Source organism: Anser brachyrhynchus (genome assembly GCF_964034855.1).
Source record: "Anser brachyrhynchus genome assembly, chromosome: 2".
NCBI classification, from domain to species: Eukaryota; Metazoa; Chordata; class Aves; order Anseriformes; family Anatidae; genus Anser; species Anser brachyrhynchus.
Genome location: NC_137695.1, coordinates 104854521 through 104869085, shown reverse-complemented (window position 1 = coordinate 104869085; position 14565 = coordinate 104854521). Strand labels below are relative to the sequence as shown.

Sequence of the window (14565 nt, the reverse complement as noted above, 5' to 3'; positions counted from 1 at the left end):
TGATTGAAAAACACACCATGAATTCTTTAGAGTTGTGGAATGCTAACTAAATGTTGTTTTAACAGTCCTGTCCTGGACTGTCTTTGGAATTGAAAAAAACATGCATTTTCAAGAAACTGATAACATTTCAGAAAAGTGAGAAAGTATTCAATTATTAAACCATTTACACTTTGTTTGTTTCTTCTATTCTTGTCCACAACCAGGAACGAACCTTGTTGCGAGAGATATGCTAAGTACTTCTTTAAAGGGATAGACAAGCTTTCAGTATTAAGGCAGTGTTTCTTTAAAGTGTGGTAGAGTATAAACTGTATATAAATTATGCTTTTACATAACTTTCACAAGTAGACCAAATATAGATGCGATAAACTGAAGTCTTAACTGAAATCTGAAAATTAATGCTTTGAATCATTACCTAACTGTTGTATGTTTTGTAAATGTAACAATGCCAGGTAAGCTAAAATTTCAAAAGAACACCATGGGTGTATCAATAAATTCTTATTGCGTTCTCTCTTGAATACTGCTATGGTATATAGATTTGTTTTCTGTTATATAGTTCATGACTGCAAGCACTTCATATCTGGAAGACTTTGTGCCAACCCGTGAACTGTATTAATGATGTTAAAAACAGTAATTTAATTGGTCTGTTAGGAAAAGCTTCAGTTCATAAGACTGTTTCATTCCAGATACCTCTTGAAGCATATTTTATAAATGCGCGCGCACACACACACACAGAGACACACACACACATATATATTCATGGAAAATACACATATTTTTAATTGAAGTATTAGTTGAAAGATATAATTAAATCTGAAGTGCTATTTAGCTATCTTTGATCAAGACTCTATGACAGGGACTCACGGAACTATATAGGTAGTGAGAAATTTTTCATGGGGATTAGGTAGTGCAGAACCTATCCCTGTACACACCTCCACAGAACAAAATATTTCCATATGCTTAGATTAGAAGTTTACATGATCCTTAAAACATTTTAGATTAATGGATTAAATGAGATATTTTCCCTTGTGAAATAAGAGTTAACCTTTTATACACATCCATTATCAATTCACTATAACCTTCCCAACTCCAAACACAGTGATTCACAAGGATCTAGGATTCAGACAGGACAATAGATTAGAATATCCTTTGAAAAGTTCAGGTCTGACTGCCTGGCTAGCATAAAGAAGTCAGTTGCCTGATTTCCTGGTCCTAAAGTGAGACTGTTGTGCACTTCTGTTTTGCATCCACAAATATAACTGGTGTCAAGCAAACTTCTGATGCCTCATTCTAAATCACTGCAACACTCTGAATCCTCAGTTTCTAACAGGTCACTAGAAATGGGTAATGATGCTTTGAAATAAGGTCTTCTGATCAGCTGATTGAAATTTCCAGTGTTGCAGAGCAAATACAAGGAAATCACAAAGATATCAACGATTAGGGTGCTAAAACATCTTAAAACAGATACGTATTGATGTGGTCATAGATGCAAATATAAAGAGTATGGTCACCTAGGAAATACATTAATTTTTATGTGATGTCTCTCTGTATATCTATGACAGTAAACCTATTTCAGAACAGAAACTTTTCACCACCTGTATGCTTGTTAGTGATTTTAGATGGATGCAGTAGGAGATAAGAAAACCCTACTGTTAGAGTTGATAGCTAGAGTAATCTGAGGTACAGAATTAATGATTTTTTTTTCACATTTTCTCATGAATTTCAATATCTGCTTTATATTTTGAAAACAAATTAAAAAACAAACAAAAAAAAAAACAAAAAAAAGACAGTTCCTCCAAACTAAAAGATGACATTCATTGAAAAGTTATCTTTTCAAAAATGAAAACAGAGGGTAGAAGTCGTCTTCAGAGTAAGAAGATGGGGAGGTATATGTTCTTAAAGCTAAAATTCTACAGAATTTAAATTTAAATTCAGTGTTAGCTGAAATTTGGGAACAATAAGTTATATTAAAGAGAAGAAATTCACAAAACCAGCACAGAGGAGTCAGACAATCTGTTTTGGGCCATCACTGCTTTCTCAACAGTCTAATTTCAGGAAAGAAGAAAAAAGGGCAGCTGTGAATAAAATGACTGATATTTTATATCTCTTTCACAAAGCAGTATTTTATCATTGTTTAAATACTCTGTCTGTTGAAACACCATCAGTGCCTTCAACCTCTTGCTTCTGCTGAAGAAATTTCTGAGTACCAGGTTTGTACTTTGGGATAAACCAGATTAAAATATGTTTTTCAAATACCACATGCAGGGGAACACTCAGATCTCTAAGACTGATCCCTCCAATATTTCTGCCTTCTTCCTGCATTTTTGCCACCTAACCTTACCCATAAAAGTGGCCTAGGAGAAAGCTGGAGGGGGACTCTATCAGGGAGTGTAGCCATGGAACTAGGAATAATGGCTTTGAACAAATGGAGGGGAGATTTAGACTAGATGTGATGTGAGGAAGAAATTCTTCACTCGGAGCACAAAGCACACATGGGAATTAGGGCTGAAGATGCACCTTGCTTCTGTTCTTTTCCGTAAATAATAGAATGAAATTACCTAAGAACCAGTGTTAAAAATAAACCCAGGGCACAGGGTGGGAGGTGCAGGTAAGTCCCTATGGCCGAGGGGCAGCCTTTCTCTCTGGCAAGCCAAATGGCCCGGGGGAGCCAGCCCCAGAAAAGGGGTCCTCAGCCCCCCCAACCCTCCTCCTTGTCCACATGAGGGCATCTTCCAGGCCGCTCCCAACACAGCTGCCTTTGGCTACGCGTGGGCCACTCCAGCACAGAGGCTTGCTGAGGTCACAGTGGCCACCACTGCCCCGCCTTTGCTGCGGGCCCTATAAAACAGGCCCCCTGCAGCTGGCCCACCATTCGCTGAGCATCTGGGCCCTCTGACTGCCAGCTTGTGCGGCAGGAAGAAGACTAGAAGACCAAGGTGAGCAGCAGGCCTCCTTGGTGTGCAAGGACAGTGATACAGTCCGGTGAAGCACCAAGAAGGAAGGCACCTGACCAGAAGGAGATGTGTCATTGGCAGAGGGATAGTGCCGGTGGCACAAGAGACACCAGTGCTCCAGGGACCTCTGGTGCCCAGCCCACAGACAGATACAGGCGGTACCATTGGCACCGCAACGATGCGGGGAACAGGCCAGCCGCTCAAACACCCAGCAACAGGGGGCCTGGGCCTTACCATAGGAGCAACAGTGACATGGGGTGAAGGCAGGAGTATCAAGCAGGCAGCTGTGAGGAGCAGAGGCATACCCATAGTCTGGAGCACAGTGCAGGACCCAGTAATGGCTGTAAACCAGATGGCAGCATCGGACCCATGCATGAAAATCAAGCCAACAGTGGCATGGGACTGAGGCGTGGGACTGGATGACCCCCTGGTTTGGCACCCTGGCCTGAGAACATTCCGGACGGAAGGCATCCCATTTGGGCAGTCCCAGGCAAGGACTGACTTAGCCTTCTGCCCAATACGATGGAGCCCATGGAGCTGGATCCAGCAGATGTAGAGGAACAGATGGAAGTGGATCCACCTCTGCCAGAAGAGAGCTGGGACTACTGCGGCATGTCTTTGTGCTCTGCCATCCGAGAGCACCAACAGCATCGCAAGAGTGCCCGGCAAGCCCCCTACTCGTTGCTCAGGTTCCATCGCAAGCATTAGCTTGGAGCCACCAAACACCATGGACATCCCACAGGCTTGCCTGCAAGATGTCCCAGCAAATAAACCCTTGCCGATTCTCAGGGGTTGTGTGAGTGCTTCTTTTTTTTTTTTTTTTTTGGGGGGGGGGGGGGGGGGGGAGGAGGGGAAGGGAGTGGAGGAATGGGCTTAAGTTGTGCCAGGGGAGGTTTAGGTTGGATATTAGGAGGAACTTCTTTACCAAAAGGGTTGTTAGGCATTGGAATGGGCTGCCCAGGGAAGTGGTTGAGTCACCATCCCTGGAGGTCTTGAAAAGACATTTAGATGTAGAGCTCAGTGATACGGTTTAGTGGAGGACTTGTTAAGTGTTAGGTCAGAGGTTGGGCTAGGTGATCTTGGAGGTCTCTTCCAACATAGGTGATTCTGTGATTCTGTTTTTACCCTTCTAAGCAGCTGAACTCCACCACAACAGCTCTCTCACTCCCTCTTCTCAAAGGAAAAAGGGGGAGCAAATAGGATGGAAAAAGCTCAAGGGCTGAGATAAGGACAGAGAGATCACTCAACAGTTACTGTAATGGAAAAAAAAAAGACTCAGCATAATGAGTTTAATATAATTTATTGCCTATCACTAACAAGCTAAGCAGTGAAATACTAAAAAAAACCCAAAAAACTAAAAACACCTCCCCCCCAAATACCTTTCTCTACCTCCTCCCTCCCGAAAGGCACAGGGGAAGGGGGAAAGGGGGCTGCAGTCAGTCCCTGACGCTTCACCTCCACCGCTCCTTCACAGTCCCTCTCTGCCCCTGCTCCAGGTGTGGTCCCTCACACTGGATGCCATCCTTCCTGAACTGAGCCTGTGGGGGCTGCCCACAGGCAGCAGCACTTCAAGACCTGCTCCAACATGGCTCCGTACCACAGGGCCAATCCACCAGGAGCAAACTGCTCCAACACAGGTCCCCCACGGGTGGCAACTCCCCCCAGGCCCCCTGCTCCTTCGTGGGCTCCTCTCCACGGGCTGCAGCTCCGGCCCGGGGCCTGCTCCTGCGGGGGCTCTCCGTGGGCCGCAGCCTCCTCCAGGCCACATCCGCCTGCTCCACCGGGGGCTCCTCCACGGGCTGCAGCGTGGAGATCTGCTCCGTGTGGGACCCATGGGCTGCAGGGGGACAGCCTGCTCCACCAGAGGCCTCTATACAGGTCTCAAGGGAACTTGTGCTGCCTGCCTGGAGCACCTCCTGCCCTCCTTCTGCGCTGACCTTGGGGTCTGCAGGGCTGATTCTCACTCCTCTCTCCCAGCTGCTGTAATGCATCATTTTTTTTTTCCCTTCCTTAAATCTGCTCTCACAGAGGCACAAAAACCATCTCTCACAGGCTTGGCTCTGTCCAGCAGCGGGTCCCTTTTGGAGCCAGCTGGATCTGGCTCTGATCTGACATGGGGCAGCTGGTGGGCTCTGCTCAGAGGCAACTCCTGCAGCCCCCCTGCTACCAAGTCCTTGCTATGTAAACCAAATACAATGCTCTGATATCTAAATGTATTTACTTATTTTTTTGACTATTTATGTAGGAAGTGAATGAGGAGAAAGACGAACATTTAAAAACATCAAGCTCTACTCTATTGAGTGAGTCTCCCTGTGATATCACAGTAAGTTTATGAAATTTATTGGGTAATAAAGAGGAAAGGAAATTGTTAATGTGGTAGAAGATTGAAGGAGAGGGAATCTCAATGTTATACAAAACATGTACTGAAGAAAATTCCAAAAGAGTAGGGGTTAGATAGTTTCCTCTTAGGAATTAAGGCAAAATCCAGTTTAGTACACTCACAACAATAGTTCTACTAACCTGGAGACAGGTTAATGGACTTTTTCCTCTTAGGTGGCTGTAATGTAGAAAGTGGGATATAAATTTTAGTTGCATTCAGCTGTTAGTTCTAACTTTGGTCCATCAACTTTGCCACCAGTCTAGTTATGGGAGATCTGTGTTGAAAATACTACCGTTTTCTACAGAAATGGCCCAAAGCACTACAGAGCACCTAAAGTTGTGCAGTAAAACAATCAAGGGCAAAAGTAACTGTATCAACCATGTAGATCAACCCTGTAGAGGTCTTCATGTAAAAGTTTTGCTGAAACTGTGGAAAATTGAGAACACATAGCTTCTCACGAGAAGCTCTGCAAATTTTGTAGAAGTAACCACAGAAGATTTTGTTTAATTTACTCAGAACGTAGGAGTCTCATGTGTGGTGGAGTAGAGGAGATTTTTCTCTCTCCGTCCGTGGTGGGTTGACTTTGGCTGGCTGCCAGGTGCCCACCGCTCCACGCTGTCACTCTCCCTCTTCAGCAAGACAGGAGGAGAAAACATAATGGAAAATCTTGTGGGTAGAATTAAAAACAAGGAGGTCACTCACCAGTTACCATCATGGACAAACCAGACTTGACTTGGGAAAATATTAATTTAATTTATTGCCAATTAATAATAGAGTAGGCCAGTAAGAAATGAACAAAACTAAAAATGCTTTCCTCCCATTGTCCTCTTAATCCCTGGCTCAGCATCACTCCTGATCCTCTCTTTCATCTCCTGCCCTCGGAGCAGCACAAGAGAGTGGAGGTTGTGTTCAGTCTATAATGGTTCCTCTCTGCTGCTCCTGCTCCTTCCTCCTCACTCTCTTCCCTTGCTCCAGTATGAAGTCCCTTCCATTGGATTCAGTCCTTCATAAACTGCTCCAGCATGGGTTCCTCCTATACAGTTTTTTAAGAATTGCTCCAGAATTCATTTTTTTCCATGGGGTGAAGTACTTCAGGAACAGACTGCTCCAGCATTTGTCTCCCACAGGCCACATTGTTGGTATCTGCTCCAGTGCAGTCTTCCATAAGCTGCAGTGCAGAAGTCTGCTCTGACATGGGCTGCAGGGGGAAAATGTGCTTTACCATGGTCTTGTGGGGATTCACAGGGAATGTCTGCATTGGCACCTGGAACACCTCCTCCCCCTCATTCTCTGACTAGTGTCTGCAGGGCTGTTTGTCTCATATTTTTCTCATTCTCTCTCACAGCTTCTGTATAGTATTTATTTTTTTTTTCTCTTTTTCTTTTAAACATGTTATCACAGAAGCTCCACCAGCTTAGCTGATGAGCTCACTGTTGTCCATTGGCAGGTATGCTTCGTAACCAGCTGGAAGCAGCTGTGTCTGGCACAGGGCAGCCCCTGTCCTCTGCTCACAGAAGTCACCCCTGCAACCCCACCCCTACCAAAACTTTGTCATGTAAACCCAATATACAGTCTGAAATTATATCTATCTATACCTATACCTATATCTATACCTATACCTATATCTACATCATCTATATCTATATCATCTACATCTATATCTATATAATCTATATCTATATCTATATGATCTATATCTCTATCTATCACAGTATCGCAGTATCACAGATTTCTAGGTTGGAAGAGACCTCAAGATCATCGAGTCCAACCTCCGACCTAACACTAAGTACTCCACTAAACCATATCGCTAAGCTCTACATCTAAACGTCTTTTAAAGACCTCCAGGGATGGTGACTCCACCACCTCCCTGGGCAGCCCGTTCCAATGCTTAATAACGCTTTCGGTAAAGAAGTACTTCCTAACATCCAACCTAAAACTCCCCTGTCGCAACTTTCGCCCATTCCCCCTCGTCCTGTCACCAGGCACGTAGGAGAACAGACCAACCCCCACCTCTTTACAGCCTCCTTTAAGGTAACTGTAGAGAGCGATAAGGTCGCCCCTGAGCCTCCTCTTCTCCAGGCTGAACAAGCCCAGCTCCCTCAGCCGCTCCTCGTAAGACTTGTTCTCCAGACCCCTCACCAGCTTGGTCGCCCTTCTCTGGACTCGCTCGAGCACGTCCATGTCCTTCCTGTAGCGAGGGGCCCAAAACTGAACACAGTACTCGAGGTGCGGCCTCACCAGAGCCGAGTACAGGGGCACAATCACTTCCCTAGACCTGCTGGCCACACTGCTTCTTATGCAGGCCAGGATGCTGTTGGCCTTCTTGGCCACCTGGGCACACTGCTGGCTCATATTCAGCCGACTATCAACCAATACTCCCAGGTCCCTCTCGGCCATGCAGCTTTCCAGCCACTCATCTCCCAGCCTGTAGCTCTGCTTGGGGTTGTTGCGCCCCAGGTGCAGGACCCGGCACTTGGCCTTGTTGAACTTCATACAGTTGACCTCAGCCCATCGCTCCAGCCTATCCAGATCCTCCTGCAGAGCCTTCCTGCCCTCGAGCAGATCGACACATGCGCTTAGCTTGGTGTCATCTGCAAACTTACTGAGGGTGCACTGGACGCCCTCATCCAGATCATCGATAAAGATATTAAAGAGGACCGGCCCCAGTACCGAGCCCTGGGGGACACCACTAGTGACCGGCCTCCAACCAGATTTGACTCCATTCACCACAACTCTCTGGGCCCGGCTATCCAGCCAGTTTCTAACCCAGCGAAGCGTACGCCAGTCCAAGCCCCGAGCAGCCAGTTTCTTGAGGAGAATGTTGTGGGGAACTGTGTCAAAAGCCTTACTGAGGTCAAGGTAAACCACATCCACAGCCTTTCCCTCATCCACCAAGCGCGTCACTTGGTCATAGAAGGAGATCAGGTTCGCCAAGCAGGACCTGCCTTTCATAAACCCATGCTGACGGGGCCTGATCGCCTGGTTGCCCTGCAAGTGCCGCGTGATGACACTCAAGATAATGTGCTCCATGAGCTTTCCTGGCACTGAGGTCAAACTGACAGGCCTATAGTTCCCCGGGTCTGCCCTGCGGCCCTTCTTATAGATGGGCGTCACATTGGCTAGCTGCCAGTCAACTGGGACCTCCCCCGATAGCCAGGACTGCCGATAAATGATGGAAAGCGGCTCGGCCAACTCCTCCGCCAGTTCTTTCAGTACCCTCGGGTGCATCCCATCCGGCCCCATCGACTTGCACACATCCAAGCTCCGTAGCAGGTCGCCAACCATTTCCTCATGGATAGCGAAGGCCACATCCTGCTCCCCATCCCCTTCCACCAGCTCAAGGCACTGGGTATCCAGAGAACAACCGGTATTGCCGCTAAAGACTGAGGCAAAGGCGGCATTAAGCACCTCAGCCTTTTCCTCATCCTTAGTAACTAGGTTTCCCCTCGCATCCAGTAAAGGATGGAGATTCTCCTTAGTCCTCCGTTTCGCGTTGATATATTTGTAAAAGGATTTTTTGTTGTCTTTAACGGCAGTAGCCAGATTGAGCTCCAGATGAGCTTTGGCCTTTCTAATTTTCTCCCTGTACAGCCTCGCTACATCCTTGTAGTCCTCCTCAGTGGCCCGCCCTTTTTTCCAAAGATTATAAACCCTCTTTTTCCTGCTAAGCACAAGCCGCAACTCTCTGTTGAGCCAGGCCGGTCTTCTTCCACGCTGGCTCGTCTTTGGGCATGTGGGGATGGACCGCTCCTGTGTCATCACGATTTCCTTCTTGAGGAGCGCCCAGCCTTCCTGGACTCCTCTGCCCTTCAGAACCGCCTCCCAAGGGACTCGGCCAACCAGTGTCCTGAGCAGCTCAAAGTCAGCCCTCCGGAAGTCCAATACAGCAGTTTTACTGGTCCCCTTCCTGGCCTCGCCAAGAATAGAGAACTCTACCATTTCATGGTCACTCTGCCCAAGACAGTTTCCGACCACCACATCTCCCACCAGTCCTTCTCTGTTTGTGAAGAGAAGGTCTAGCGGGGCACCACCCCTGGTAGGTTCACTGACCAGCTGCGTCAGGAAGCTATCTCCCACACTCTCCAGAAACCTCCTAGACTGCTTTCTCTGTGCCGTGTTGTGTTTCCAGGATATGTCCGGGAAGTTGAAGTCCCCCACGAGGACAAGCGCCGACGATTTTGCAACTTCTGTCAGTTGCCTATAAAACTCCTCATCCGTCTCCTCATCCTGGTTCGGCGGTCTGTAGCAGACCCCGACCAGGAAGCTAGCCTTGCCGGCCTTCCCGCGGATCCTAACCCACAGGGATTCAACCTTATCATTCCCAGCCTGGAGTTCCACAACATCAACATCAAAAGATTCTCTAATGTAGAGAGCCACGCCACCACCCCCTCTGTGCTGCCTGTCCCTCCTGAAGAGCCGATAGCCAGGCATTGCAGCACTCCAGTCGTGGGAGTGGTCCCACCACGTCTCCATGATGGCAACCAAGTCGTAGCCTGCCTGCTGCACGATGGCTTCCAGCTCCTCCTGTTTGTTACCCATGCTGCGTGCATTAGTGTAGATGCACTTCAGCTGGGCCATCGCCTTCTTCCCCGGCCTAGCCATTGTTTCCCCCGGCACAGCTCCAACAAGCCTTGTTTGAGCCCCGTCCCCCTTCTTACCTAGTTTAAAGCGCTCTCTATGAGTCCCGCCAGCTCCTGGCCTAGGATCCGTTTTCCCCTTGGAGATAAGGACCCATCTGGGGCCATCAGGCCGGGTGCCGAGTAAAGCTCCCCATGGTGAAAAAAAACAAAATTTCTGTGCTGGCACCAGCCTCTGAGCCATCTATTAACCACGCGAGCTTTCCATGTCCTCTCCGGACAGATAGATAGATCTATCTATCTACATCTAATCTATATCATCTATCTACATCTATCTACCTATATATCTTCAGGCAGTTTCACATCGAAAAAATCAACAATGGAAAATAATATTTTCAGCTTTGCATGGCTGAGCAAATTATTTTTGATTGCTATTGGCCTTATTTACTTATATGTTCTTTGTAAAATAATTTGGTAATTTTGGTTTGAAAAGCAGAACAATGATTGTTTTGCTCATGAAGACAAGTTCTATTTTGCCTCTTTCTACTTTTCAAACTCCTTTTCTTCTTTGCCTAAGCTGTTGCTTTGTGCGTTCCATATGTAAATGATAATTCATCAAGTCAATCATAGACATGCCTGTCCAGGTTTAAATATATGCTTGTAAAAGTGTACCTCTGTTTGCAGATGAACAAGAACTTGTTGTTCAAAGCTCTAAATGGTGCTTCCACTGTAGATATTTTGCATATACAAGTTGGACATGAGGAAAGACACACAGTATGATCTAATCAGTAATTCTGATATTCCTTTCCGATTTCAACTAAATTTTTCACATCTGGTGATAAAAAAAATAATGTTGTATTTGTTAAAAACAAAAACTAAAACAAGGGGTACCTTAATTGACTACTGTTAATCAAGGATGGTGCAAATTAAAACAAAAGTATATTTATAGAACCATAGAATCATTAAGTTTGGAAACGACCTCCAAGATCATCTGGTCCAACCGTCCCTGAAGAATACTATAGTAGATTGCATATCTAGTATGCATTTACTAAGCCTACTGATAATTCAGATTAATTTGATTTACATCAAGGGTCCTTTTGGTGTGAATTAGGTGTAAACAACAACAAAAAAAGAACTAAACTTATGATCATCAACAACACTGACATAGACTGGGCTGAGATATTCACATTTAAGTATATGAATATTATCAGAACCTCAGATTTCATTTTCTAACTATCTGACTGTGTAACGACCATATGACACAGGCATAACCACATTTAGTCCCCAGCCAGTGAGCTATTTATGACTCTTAATGCATGTTAATTCAGTTGAGTGTTTTCCTTCTTTGCAGAAATGCAAAAAAGGTCTGAATTACATGCAATGCTTAGCAAATAAAGACAGCACATTAATAAAAAAATGATATTTGTTGTTACAAGTATAATTATAAACTAATCAAATTAAACTCCACACAATTTAGAAAGCTGTAGATCTATGAACAGAAATTATTGGCTACAATAACCAGAAGGCATAGGGGAAAAATAGACATAGATACAACTTTTAAAAAAAGATTTTTAATGTAGGAATTGCAAAACCTATCCCAGATGTTTGTATAAGTATTCAAACTGAAAAACTGAAGGAACTGATAAAACTGTGGTAGCTAACGATGACAAATATTTTAGGCTCTGTTACTTAAATATTGAAGCATATGTACATATAGTCCATACAAATAGACTAGTCTAGGAAAAATAAAATACAAAACACCACCAGTGAGTGACTGCTGTGGTTGCACACTATAGACACACTTATCTTGGGCTGATAACCTTCTGGAAACCCAGTATGTCTTTTACCAGCTGAGATGATGATATGTGTCATTTACTGAATTTTACATATTAATGAAGTTTAATAATAAAACATAATAGGACATTCATAAATCTTATGTGTTCTGTTTTTGTATATTCTTCTTTCTTCTTTCTCTCTTCAGCTTCAATTGTAAAATGTAAACTGCCAGGGGAAAGCGAGCTTTTCCTAATCTGAATTGCCTAATGACTCAAAACCGTGTTAACCGAAATAAAAGCAAATCAACTATTAGAGGTCTTCAGTCACAAGATTCCCACATCACCTAGTTGTGTATGCCTAAATTGCCACTGAGTCATGCTGGTTCATAAAATGAGATGCAATGCTTTTTTTCATTTCAGCTTTGGCCATTTTTGAAGGAGAGCGGTACCCTACACGAGTGCACTTACTAGTCTTGAGAGAAAAGGATGTTACATTATTTGCATACGTGTCATGGTGTTGTGTTTACGCAGTCTTAACTGTAAGAGGAAGGCAGAATGGAATGGTTCTATTTTTCTAATTCCGTTTCACAATCTTCAGCTTGTAATTTCCAAGTCCATGCTAAGCCTAGTTTTAAATGTCAGCCGATGTCGGTTTTACATAATTTCTCTCTCTTCCCATTTATAACTGCAGGTAGGCTATGAATCTAGCTGTGGAGTTTTGGTGTTGTTCCTGAATGGCACCTTGAAGAAACCTGAGTTCTGTGGCTTCCTGACTGCTATCTGTATAGTCTTGTAAAGCAAATATTTAGAAAAGAAAAGTTCATGAAGATGAATTGACCAAAAGATGAAAAATCACAAAATGTTATTTTGTCTCCAAAGGCAGAACAGGAGATCAAATACCATATCTCAGACTTAATTCAAACTATAAATGAAGAGAAGTGTGTATAAATTGCATTGCTTTTCCTAAAAGGAAATTCCTAAAAGGAATTCACTCTAAAGAAAATACAGCTGATGGTTTTACTGAACTGCCAATATCCACTGACTATCTTTACATGTGTCCAGATTCTCCTGAATCATTGAGAATACCAGTAGCTTTTGGGAGGATACCTACTATACTCATACACATGATAGGGCTGTGAAAACTTGCCCCCCTCTCTAATTCTCTAATCTCAGTCTACCTTTCTCACTGACAGTAGCATGAATTTCATTCTAGGAACTGCACTTTCTTTTTTTTTTCCTCCTTTTTTTTTTTTCTTTTGTACTTTGGATTTATATACATGTCGGAAAACTTTTTTTTTTTTTTTCCCCTCATTTACAGCAAGTAAAAGATCTATATGGACAAGTATGCACAACAGCTTAGTACCACCACCAATACCAACACAATGAGTAGGATCTCTCTGCAAAGGAACCCTATCAGGTCCACTGCTAGCTACTCATTAGCTTAAATAGATCTGAGAGTGTGTACAGATTGTATTTCTGCCTTAGAGGTTAGAGTTCAGAGATATCAAGTCACCGAGAAGGGTAGGGGAACTAGGGAACTAGGAAAGTCTGAGCCATAAATTCACTTTTGGCATTAAAATTGTTCTACGATACTGGTATGTCTTTTGAAACCAGATTTTACCTCACCTTTCTTTGACTACAGTAGAGGAGTAGATATGAAATATTGCCCTCCCACGTCATCAGCCTTGGGTTGAATATAACATGGCTAGGCAGAACATTAGCTTCTACACTGAAGAAATCATCCCCTCCCTATATCCCTGATTTGAGCAGTGCAATACTCTTACTTCCTTGCCCGTCTCTGATTTACATCCACTGGCAGGTATGGTGATGAGTCCAGACGGTGTTAGGATATACCCTGTGGTAAGGAAAAATTAGAAATCAGTTTGCCAAAGCTAAGCAGAATTCCATCTTCCTCCTGTGAGTGGCATTTCTCTTATCTCCAGATAACTGACCTGTGCCAGACTAATATATGGCACAAATATCTCTTAGAAGTTCTCCAACTATCTTTCTCAATCTTGTCTTTCAGAAAAAGTAACTAAATGCATAAAAAGGTTATTAATAAAAACAGTAATGATGTCACAATAATCTTGGGCAGAATAAAATCTTTACAAAACATTTAGAAGGTGAAACACACTAAATAAATGATAAGTATTCTAATTCTAGGAATTTTGTGATTTTGTCTGTCTGTTTCCACCCCCCCTTCCGCCGCACACCCCCCCCCCCCCCCCGCCCCGTAATGCTAAAACCCATCAGTCTGGTGGATTTTATTTTACCCAGTCTTTTAAGCAGCTTTATCAGCTTTATCAGTGGTTTTTACATTATTTTTACAATCTTGATCTAGTTTTATGAGTTATGACACCTATCACTGTATCACTTTGTTTCTCTGTTAGGGTTTCTCACACACACGCCAGAAATGCTAGTGGGACCTAACAATATACTAAAACTGTGGGCTCTGTTATACAACTGACCTCACACAAGAAAGTCTGCTTTAAAGCTGACATAATGATATGGACTGTTGTTTTGTCCTTTCTCATTACTAAAGCAATTACTCCCCAAATACATACTGATTCATTATGGTCACTCCATGGAGCTAAACACCAGCTCTGTAATGCTCAGATACAGAATCAGAGAGTGAAGTCAGGCTAATTAAATTGGCCCAGCCACTTTAGCAAGCAAACGGGGCCAAGTTAATTGGCACAGAGTGAGATAAGGAAATTCAGGCACTATTCTGTGAAATACTGTTTTAATTATATCTAAGGAAGAACATTGCCCTTAATTTCAGATTTCTTAATTAGGAACATGAATAAGCAGCAATAATAATCTTTGCAGTCTACAAACATTAAAATGTCGGATGAACTTTGTTTTCTCCAAGCCTGTTAACC

The 14565-nt window shown here is 43.9% G+C and overlaps 1 long non-coding RNA gene across 1 annotated transcript; it reads right to left on the bottom strand.

The window, feature by feature from the left end:
• Positions 1 to 5300: 5300 nt before the first annotated feature.
• Positions 5301 to 14339, bottom strand: LOC308191191. The gene is made up of 4 exons (XR_013947784.1): positions 14248 to 14339; positions 13468 to 13538; positions 10581 to 10740; positions 5301 to 6529 (listed from the first exon to the last, which is right to left on the bottom strand). It is a non-coding gene; the product is annotated as an uncharacterized lncRNA (long non-coding RNA).
• Between the last annotated feature and the right edge of the window lie 226 nt (positions 14340 to 14565).